The 10334-nt window shown below is 40.5% G+C and overlaps 1 long non-coding RNA gene across 2 annotated transcripts in view; it reads right to left on the bottom strand.

Moving 5' to 3' along the window:
- Positions 1 to 8943: 8943 nt before the first annotated feature.
- The window catches only part of LOC111267109 (uncharacterized), a 2678-nt gene continuing 1287 nt past the window's right edge, over positions 8944 to 10334 (bottom strand). The window contains exons 2-4 of one of the 2 annotated variants that reach the window (XR_002684418.2): positions 9740 to 9945; positions 9278 to 9480; positions 8944 to 9081 (exon numbers count right to left, since the gene is read on the bottom strand). This is a non-coding gene — a long non-coding RNA (uncharacterized LOC111267109). The remainder of the gene's footprint in view (positions 9082 to 9277; positions 9481 to 9739; positions 9946 to 10334) is intronic. The other variant, XR_015313663.1, reaches the window with a different exon arrangement.

Below are 10334 nucleotides of genomic sequence, written 5' to 3'. Positions count from 1 at the left end.
AGCATAAAAACAGGGGAGGCACGGATTCTGAAATTTTGAATCTGGCACGTAAAATAGAGTTTCATAAAAGTCAGGGTTGCTGAATTCGATAACCATGGTCACCTTCCGAACCACTACACAATAAAATCAGAAATGACTAGAGATTCACAGATAAATATTTTGAAGAATACAGAACCTGGGTGGAAAACGACAGAAACCATAGGATTATCTGGGGATCAGTCGAGCGATCTGGTTTGTCCAGAGAAATTGCAATGAATTGATGGAAAATAGAATTGTCGATCTATACCCAGTACTTACATAGGATTAGCGATGCCGGGACACTAAGGTGAGATCGGGAGCGTTTAAATCAGCATTATGGCATTATCGGGTCTGATAACTATGTTATTGTTTTTCATGTAAACACCGGAGGGCCTACACGGAGCAAAAATAAAATGGGACCTGGCATCGCACTCTGGCCGATGACGCTCTTGAAAAGTCGGGCAGAAATCAATAGAACGCCTGAGCGGTTGACTTTTAATTGCCTAATCGTTACGTCATGTCATAAACAAATTATAAGTGTCGCCAAAGAATCGAAGACGGTATAAAAAGAACGGATGTAGTGATAATAGGTGTGTAACAGCTAAGTAAGATTTACTAGGATTTTTCCCTTGCAAATGGAAGTCATAGCAGCTTTTGAAAATGCAACAAGGGGCGGACAAATAGGGAACGAAAAGTTGTATGTAAGCGTTTATAAAGCATCTAGCAAAAAAATTCTACTAAGTTTTGCAAAAGTCGCCACAGCTGCCTTCACAGCTAGCCCTACAGATGCCACAAGGTCTCACAGCTAAAACAGGTTCTATGGGATAGTAGAGAAAAAATGAAGGTAGAGGAGCAGAAGCCTATGTTGGGATCTATTCCCTTCGATCGGGACAGTATAAAGTGCCGAGGTGATGATGAGGAGGGCGCGTTGGTGCGGCTCTTGATGGCGTCAGCATAATTGGGAATTTATAATTACCCAGTTAAGAAACTTCAAACCATTTCAAGCCATGCGTAAAAAACTATTCAGGTTTTTTATAACAGTTTTATAAAATATTAGCGAATGATACTAAATGCCTTTGGGAGGGATTTTTAATGATAAAATACTTATAAACTGCACGAACAAGGTCTGAACACAACATATTAAATTGAGGGGTCCACTGCAAGTCCTAGGCTTCCCTTTTCAGCCTGTACTAGTTCAAAAATAGCGCAATCCTACGCGGAAGTGTATATCATCAGATTCGTCAAGTAATGAATGGCCAGAAATGGTCGCCCTCAAGACTCGGTAGTTAGAGATGAATGGATTTTTTGTAATTCGCGGTATTAAAGGTTCTAAGAACGACCGAGATATGAGAGGGGGAGGTTCTACGTATGTGGGAATGCACGTGATAACAAGTAATAACGTAGCGGTTTGTCAGGTCGAAGATGTTAAAAGCTCGAGATCTGATTGTCGTGAGCAGCTTACGTCCGATGAAACGTGGTCAAGACATGTACCGCAGTTAAGCCTTATGGCAATATTAACTAAGGAAAAAAAATCTGGTGCAAAATTATTCCTTACTATCAAAACATCATTCACTGGAGCTTACAGACTGAGTTCAAATTTTTCTAGAAGGAAGGTTATGCGGCTAGTGGGAACTAGTGCTGAGTCGGAGTTAACAACGTGCGTTAATGATCCTTTGGATAGGCACGAATTATTGCCCTTACGTATCGCAATTAAATCTTGAATAAAGTTTCTTCCAAGTAAATAAATGGATGGGAGTGGTTCGAAATTATAGGCCATTACGGGAGCGAATAACTACTCTGCCATTCTGTGTCTGGGATAAAATCGTTGACAATGTAAGTGGCTAGCCACGTCCCGGTAAGGCAGCATTCATCGAGTGCAAAGAGAATTTTAAAGGGTGTTTAATTTTTTACGACCGCTTACCTATCAGTATTAACGTAAAACAAAGTATCAATCAACCCTCTATTCTTAGCCCCTACGTCTATATAAAGAGAGTTATCCGGCAAAAGTATATTTAATATATTGCACGTAGCTGATTAACTTTCATATAATATCTCGTCTCCTTTTTGAGCACCGAATGACTGCATTTTAAATGTGTTGGTAACACGAGTAGTCCTAAGTTTGACTGAGCATCTCGATATAGCACAGAGTTTTGTAAAAAAGCTGCCACAACACGTGCAGCACATATACACCCAATATCCTAGACAACCTACAGTGGTAACGCGACCTATACTGTCAAGAAGACATCGGTTAAATTCGACTCAAGGTTGTTTATGGGAATTCTGGTGAACCCCCGCCTTCCAGATTTCTTTGAAGGACGTTGCCAACGTTAGTCGTGCCTTGCGCATTGTCCAATAATCGGAAACATTTGTTGATATCCTTAGCGTAATACATGATATTGTGGAAGTGAATCGAGCGTGAGCAGGATGCCTATATTACAAAAACCGGCGAAAGGAGGACAATCAGCAGAGACAACAAGCTTGAACATTGAGTAGCCTGCTTAGCCTATGCAGTGCCAGCCTGGCAGCCACTGTTGTCTTCTACTGGCCCGGCATCCTTCCCCTGTCGCGTTATAGGTTGGTGGCCATGCCGTTAGTCGGACTACAAAATATTGGAGCTCACACTAAACCAAGAAACTGGCTATTTGAAACAGAGACGGTAGTCATTGCGACGCTGTATAGAGGTAGTAGCAGCGCTCATTGTACGTTGCATTTTGCCCTTTTCTTCTTTATGTATTCCTTGTTGCGGCCTTTAGCCCCCCTGTGGCCGACCATGCTATAAAGCCAGGCCGGTCCGTTACGGTGTTTGAGATGTTACCTGTTTTCTTAGAGTCTACAAACGGCAGGTCGACACAAGCCCGACAATAGCGGGGGCTACTAGCTCTGATACGGGCCGCCAGTGGTCGAGATGGGGCGGTGGCCGCAGGACAGAAATGGTCGATTCACGAACAAAGCTGGGGTGTCCCGAACTAAGCCAGAGTCCTTCAGGGAGCACTTCGGGCGTAGAATCCAATGGTCTGACGAGTGCGCGAAGGACCGTAGAAGTAGAAGGACATCATTTGGAAAATTTCCTCGTCATGGGTACTCAGTGGCCCTGAGTTCACTATTGTGTCGACGGCCAACGGCTGGCTGTCGCGCAAGCGGTTGTTAGTACTGCTGCCGTTTCCTTGGACCGGTCGGGTACTGTGCTAGGCTGTAGGGGTGGCAACGGACGCCAGGGATAGAGCAAAATGGAAAAATAACCTTCAATCGGGTGGTGGAGACCGTATTTCTTACTACGATAAACGAAAGCGAAGGTGGTTGCCGCATACTCCGTTTCCATGGTTGGGATCTTGCCTGTCTCCCACAACCCTCAACTGCTTGCTGTACTAGAATTCGAAGCAAACTGACTCCCCTAAACACGAGCAGTAAAAGTCTCCTTCGCATGCTCCAGCCTGTGGCGCAGAGCTCACTATGACGGACTATAACGGCCAAGGCTGCGTTACAAAGTGCAATGGCTTTGGCGATCCGAATAGCAGGAATAGAAGCAGGTTTGCGTACTACAGTAGCAGTGGTAGTACCACTTTGATGGAAACAAACCTATTCTACTACTACTGCCTTGGGTAGGCAAAAAGTCGTTCTTGATTAGGAACGCACGCTCAAATATAGTTTCAATTTTAGGAGAAATACCAGGTGCCTCTTCCGGAATATATTGCTGAACTTCTTTCCTTTCGTAGAGCTCCTCAGTCCCACTATCTGACCTAACAGAAAAAAACTCAACCCTGGCGGACGGAGCCCGCCAGGCCTACTCGGCGAGTGGCATGGGCTGATGGTTGGGACCAGACCCTGCCTAGGCCAAATATGTGAATGGATTGGTAAGTTAATACTTCAGGCAAACCAGTGAATGGTTTGTTGTTTCTAGAAGTTGAACTTGACTTCATATTAAAAGATTTCTGGGTACATGCTTCTTAGATTAGTCGCATTTCTCTAAATATACTTAAACAAAAATTGACACATTAAACACAATGCAAGACTATATGCGCTAAATATGTCTTCTATCGGGACCCTAATATAGGTAGATCCTAACCAAGAATAATACCAGTTTTCATTAGCCCTGTCTGTTTAAGCCATCTATAAGTGGTGAAAGCCTATGTTCCGCGACTCTAACTAGGTTCTCCTGCAATGCAACGCACGCGTGTACCATGTGTTGCCGCTTTGCTAAGGCGCTGAGTTGTCTCGAATTTAAAAGGAGGATCATAAAGCAATAGCTTTTCGTCATTTGTGGATACTCATCCCTTATTAGCTGCACTGAATTTTCTCTTCTGTTTACAAGAGCCTGCAATTAAACCTGAGTTCCACTGGAGAAACAAGATGAAAGATTCGACGGTGAGCATATTCAATGAATTTTCTGGGTTATGTTTAAATCATAGGATACAGCAGCTATTACTCGCAGGTACCCGCGTGTCACGCAACCATATTCCAGGTACTATAAATAAATACAAGCAAAAATTGAGCATTTTCAAGTTATAAGTTTTCGTTCTATTATCTACTACGGAATGCGCTCAACCGTCTATGATGGTAGCAATGGTACACTAGGTTTTACGTGATAGCTTGTTTTCTTTCCCTTCAGTCTATCGTAGTGCTTTTGTGTGGTACGACGATAGTTGTTTTCTTTATGGTGGAAGGGTCTCAATTATCCATCGGCGAATCGTGTCCCCCCATTACACTGAACCGCTTCCTGGCACGGCAAGCGATGCTGAACCAGCGAGCGAATGCAAACACCCCCCTAGTTGTCCTTTCTTGAAAGGACGTGTCTTTGGCCTGCGATCTTAAAGCTCGTTGCCCATTGTGAAACATGCCGTTGAACCCTAGTTGCACTGCCTGCTTAGATTCCTGTATGTTCAGACTATTCTTAACATTGTGGACTACCCAGCCAACATGATATTGTTACACTTTATAAAAGGAGGAATTATAAATATGTTTATAAGCAGCAGATATTAATACATCATTGGTGTACACTTAATGAATGATCCTGATAAACTTCTTTATCCATGACTTTTTATTTCAAAACCAAACTTTTGTTGCCATATCTAGATACATTATTACGACCATTTAGAACTGGTATACTATCTCTGGGTAAATTGTAATAATAACAATAATATAATCTAAACATTCAACACCAGAATACAAAATGAGAACTTGTAATACAAAAATTTCAAGTAACTCGAGTGCATGTTAAATTTAGCTTGGGGTTCTTCCAACCAGTCTGTAGTAATGTATTCGTACTTACGCTTCTACCAACGGGCAAAAATAGGCTATCTAGAGATACAATCTGTATACCTGGAACGCGAAGATACGCTTAAATATCTTGTTAATAATAGCTTATGACAATCCTTATTTCAACTGATATACTAATGAGAGACTAAAAGCGTTTTCAGGCAAGAACTAGGATTTTTCTAAGTTAAATAAATTTGCTAAATTCTACGTCCGATACGCCGTTGAGCGTTGCTTCAAATGGCCTCCATAATGAAACGAAGTGAGTCTACGCCTAGCTTTAAACTACTCCGTGTTCCTGAGTTTTGAAGGATAACACGTTACCAATGCAACATTGCAAGGACAGATCTTCCAAGTCTAGAAAATGAGCTGTATTGTCTAATCTTTCCATATTGAAGAATCCATACGTCAAACATGGCTTGTATGGCTTTACATATCCCATTTACATTGCATTTAAAGCAGAGAAGACCATTACAGACCGCAAAGTAGGCAACAAATGCTAATCCCTATTAGTTGATAACACAACCGAAACAATATTGCTTAATTCAACTTCTGGCATTGTGGTACGAAGGTCGTTCAATAATTCGTTGTGACATCGTGTCCCAAAAACATTTGAAGCTTTGTATCCACTGCCATCGGCAAGCAATGCTTCAAAGTACAATTGTTCTTAATCTGAACTCACGACAAGCAAATAATGAACGTATCCGCATTCGTTGCTAGTTTTTTTAAACTATCTTCCTCTATTTACATGAGTGATGTAGCATGTGTCGTTGGTGGGACTTAAACCAGCGACCCTTGTCTCCTTTAACCAGAGGCTGTAACCACCCAAACCAATAACCCGACAACAGTTAGATTTTTAAAGCTACCTATCCTTCTCTGAAGCTATATGTCTTCTTAGATACTACGTGCTCCCTATTTCTAAAAATCATGAACGGATATATAGTGTAAAACATTTTGCTCCCTAATTCAATTAAACTGGCAACTATTTTTTTAAACATCTGGTATTCTGTTTGCAACGGCTCCATCTACTTGACAAGAAGAAGCATGTTTAGAGCCTGGCACCGTTATCCGATAAGCAGTTTGGGTCAAACTACAGCAGGATAAATTAAAATAGTAAACACCCAATGATGGACTAGCCCGCCAATGCCTTGCAGCGAGTCAGCCAAAAAGCCCTCAGACCATAAAAAGTGATAAGCCACAAAAAGATGATGCCAGTGGAGTCTTTCACATCTTGAGATAACACCAGCTCAAGTGCTCTCAAAGATTCGATCATCTACAGTCTAGATATCAGATACCCAGAGAAACACATTAATATCATCAAAATTCACTTAAAGATTGTGTAAATTTGGTTGATATTGGATACACCTAGAGTTATAAAATCAAAAAAAAAACACGAGGAGAATTTTGTCAAATAATTAGTTTGAATTGTAGTAGAGTTGACGGGGAACTAAAGGGGCTCACAGGCACCGTAAAATATCTTATTGAAAGCTCTCACCTAAATTAAGAGTACTGCACTCGTGTTAGCGTAGTGTCTCTATAACTAAAACTCTAGGTAATTTCCTTTTTTTTACTGCTTGAGCTAAAGATGTTTGCATCACACAGTCTTGTGTGCACAGTCTCGACTAAATCGGATCATTTACCTAGAAAATCCGAACCGGATTCCTCCGAAATCTTTGCTGACGTATAGAGATTCAGGAGAATGCGCCAAATATTGTAAATAATTATCCCGTAACTTGGTTCATTAGTATACGATACCATGGTAAGGTTTCTGCGGTCTTCCAGCAAAAAAATTGTGACAAGTGATTTTTGCGTCACCATATTGAAACCGGGTGAGCAGGTTAAGGGAGTTCTGCAGAAACTGAAACAGATTATACTTTGATGACACAAAACCCGGGCTGTAGGGTGGATATGTTTAAATTTCCCATCTTAGCTTTTTTCCATTTTTTCCCGCTCCATTAATTTTTCCCAATGGCATTTCCCGATTTTTACCAAGTAGCTAAAATCGTACGTGGACTGGCATTATCATGGCGGAAAAAGCTGCCGTCTTTGTTGACTAATCCTCGTCAATTCTCTTCAGTAGCCGACTGTCATCTTGTCCGTTGTTGATAATGGAGCGACCATCATTATCAATATATCCGAATCAATTGCTTAGCCGAGTGACGGCTGATCAAAGTGCGTGGTTCGTCTCGAATCCCACCAAACGCATCGTATCATCTTCGTTAGCGTCAGCGACTTTTTATCTTCTTGATTAACTGCTTCAGTAATGGCTCGATTTTTGGTGCATTTCTATAGATTTTCGCAGATGGAAACGCGATTGGGTAAATTCTGCTGTACCAATTCGTGTGGTACTTAAATAATAATTAGCTTTTTATATAGCCAAATTTCTGGTGTTTTGTGGTGGATGTTTAGATTTTTTGCGACATCATAGCTACCTGTGTGTTGGTCTTGAGTCGTTTCTTCCGGTAACGTACATCTTGACTATAGACCGAAGAAATGCGTTTATGATCCTGGGTAAGGTTTGTACCTTTCATATTGTAGAAGATTATAAAACACAGCGAATTTTTTTCAGAAGTTTCACGCATGTACAAAATCCTTTATCCTGGTTCTAAACACAGGCAGACTAACAGGTTCCAGCTCATCTATTACTGCAAATCTTAGCTTTCATATAACTTCAATGTCGATTCATATCGGCTGAAATATGTGACCGAAAAAGCTATCTAGCTAGAAAAATCCCCGGTACACTTTTAACAATCCTATATTATTTACTTTCTTCTAGCTGACCGTTTATAAATTACGGTACCGAATAAAACGGGTATGCTCATATAATTACTGAGAATGTACTTGCTTAAGTTAATCTATTAGTTAATTATTTTATTATATTAATCTATTAATGCGCTTTATTAGAATATGTATATGCATACACTCGTCGACATATTATAGCACGAACAAGATTTCGACTATTTCATAGCAATATGAGTATGGCCCTCTACGTATTTTCTTTATTTAATTAAACATGCTGAGTAGCATATATCGCTATATATATCAGTCATCTACATACGGCGGATCTAAATGGTTCTGTTCTTGGATATAAGACAAAGTTTTTGACAGTTCACGCGTAGACCCTTGCTACAAAATTGGAAAAAATGGCCGAATTAACTTTTATCTCTCTCAATTAACTTCATTTTTACGTTGCGGCACTCAGACTTAACTAAAAACTTTGTCTAAATACTTAAACTTCGTTCCTTTTTTGTAAATGATTGAACTTAGGACTCTTTTCATCGGCATCCCTAGCGCTTCAGTCGCCTGCTCGAAAGATACTGATGATAATGTTGTTAGAGACATTTTCGATCATGTATCTAATATTTTACGTTTTGAATTCAGAGATATTCTGAAAGCATGCGAACATACATGAGAACAGCCTATCATTGTGTATGTATGTACTTACAAAAATACCAATTCCGCTATATGGATATTACGTTCGATGAATTAAGCCTTGCTATACTAATGACGATCATAAGTTCCATATCTAATACAGTGATGCATGGCGTGTTTTGTAGTTATAGTGTTGTCATATTACACGTATGTGATTTGTCTGATTATCACATCTCTGCTAGTTTTTTTTTTTTTTTTTTCACCAAAAATCATATGCACTTCGGGTAAAATACAAAACATAACTTTAACAAAAGGCGTTTATTCGGCACTATTTTTGTATTCCACTTACGTTCAGCGTGCGGCCCGCCGCACAAATGTATAGAATTGTACCACGTATCCCATATCAGCCCCCTTGCAGAGAGGCAGATGTTTACATGTCATCTGTAAAGGCAAATGAAACGTGTACTTGTTAAGGACCGGAAACAATATCGCACCAGCTTCAGTATTTCTTCATCTCTTCAATCTCTTCTTCAATCTATTATGCTACTCGTTTGGTAAATTCTCTTCATTCGATAGAACTTACACCGGTAAATCAGCCAAGAAACCATTCACTTCACTGTCATATGTGTAACCTAACTTTTTTAAATACCGAGTGGCGTTTTTGAAAAGGGGTATAATTTGAAGTAATGCGAAGTCTTAGTCAATAGACATCTCCAGAGACCGCTTTTCGACGTCGGCTAAACGTGGAAGAAAATCAATATCATATACGCGAAGGTCACTGTTCCTGCACCATGCCCGAGGAAGCCGAGTATGTTGTTTGTGACGCATAGACGTGGACTTCTGTCAATGTAAACCCATCAATGTTTAGCTAGCTTTAAGTCTAAAGCACATTAAAAACAAGTAACCTGAATAGTAATTTCGTGAAGAGTGAAAAAAATTAGAATTTTGCTAGAAACAGGTTCCGTATACATTAGTTAAGATGCCTAACAAAAAGCTGCCAAAAAAGCTAAAGAACGAAATTCGGCTTATAAGCTACAACTATTTTTAAATTGTTGTATTTACATATAGCGTCGCAGTACTTAGTTGTGTCTTAACTTACATTGAACTGAATTGTAAAATTTCCCCGCACGAGTGAATTGGCATTCACCTATGGTGAGTTCTACCCACGAAGATTTGTATATACCATAAGCCGTTTTCGTGCCGCAGCGGTTGTCTTCGCCATGGCCTTGTAGAAGCCGAAGTCACGTGAGAGGTCTTTGGTAAGCTTTGCTCGAGACGATCCGCGTTATACGGGGCGGGCTTATCCTGGAAAAACACGGGCGCATACCCGCCCGTCATAACCCAGTGGAGCCCATTCTGATGACTCTGACATGCGACTTAATTAGTGCGTATTCGCTTCTGTCATGAGCTACGACCAAACGACTATGAGACAACAAACCCCGCGAACATCGGCTCAATAGGCTCTAACGGAATAGATAAACGGCCACAGTGCCTTGAGATAACTAAGACTATCAGCATATTGTATGGCTATTTTTGTATACCCTAATATGGCGAAACATCTCGGAAACGTATACAAATCTTTGGGTTTGCTGAAATAATGCAATGCATTGAATAAATGCATGTAATGCTGCAAGATGACAAACCTTGTTGCATTATTTATACAACCGTAGTTGTTTTAGGCGAGCATTTATGTT

The sequence above is a fragment of the Varroa jacobsoni genome, unplaced genomic scaffold, assembly GCF_002532875.2.
Source record: "Varroa jacobsoni isolate VJ856 unplaced genomic scaffold, vjacob_1.0 scaffold_1147, whole genome shotgun sequence".
NCBI classification, from domain to species: domain Eukaryota; kingdom Metazoa; phylum Arthropoda; class Arachnida; order Mesostigmata; family Varroidae; genus Varroa; species Varroa jacobsoni.
This window is presented reverse-complemented; position numbering and strand designations above follow the sequence as displayed.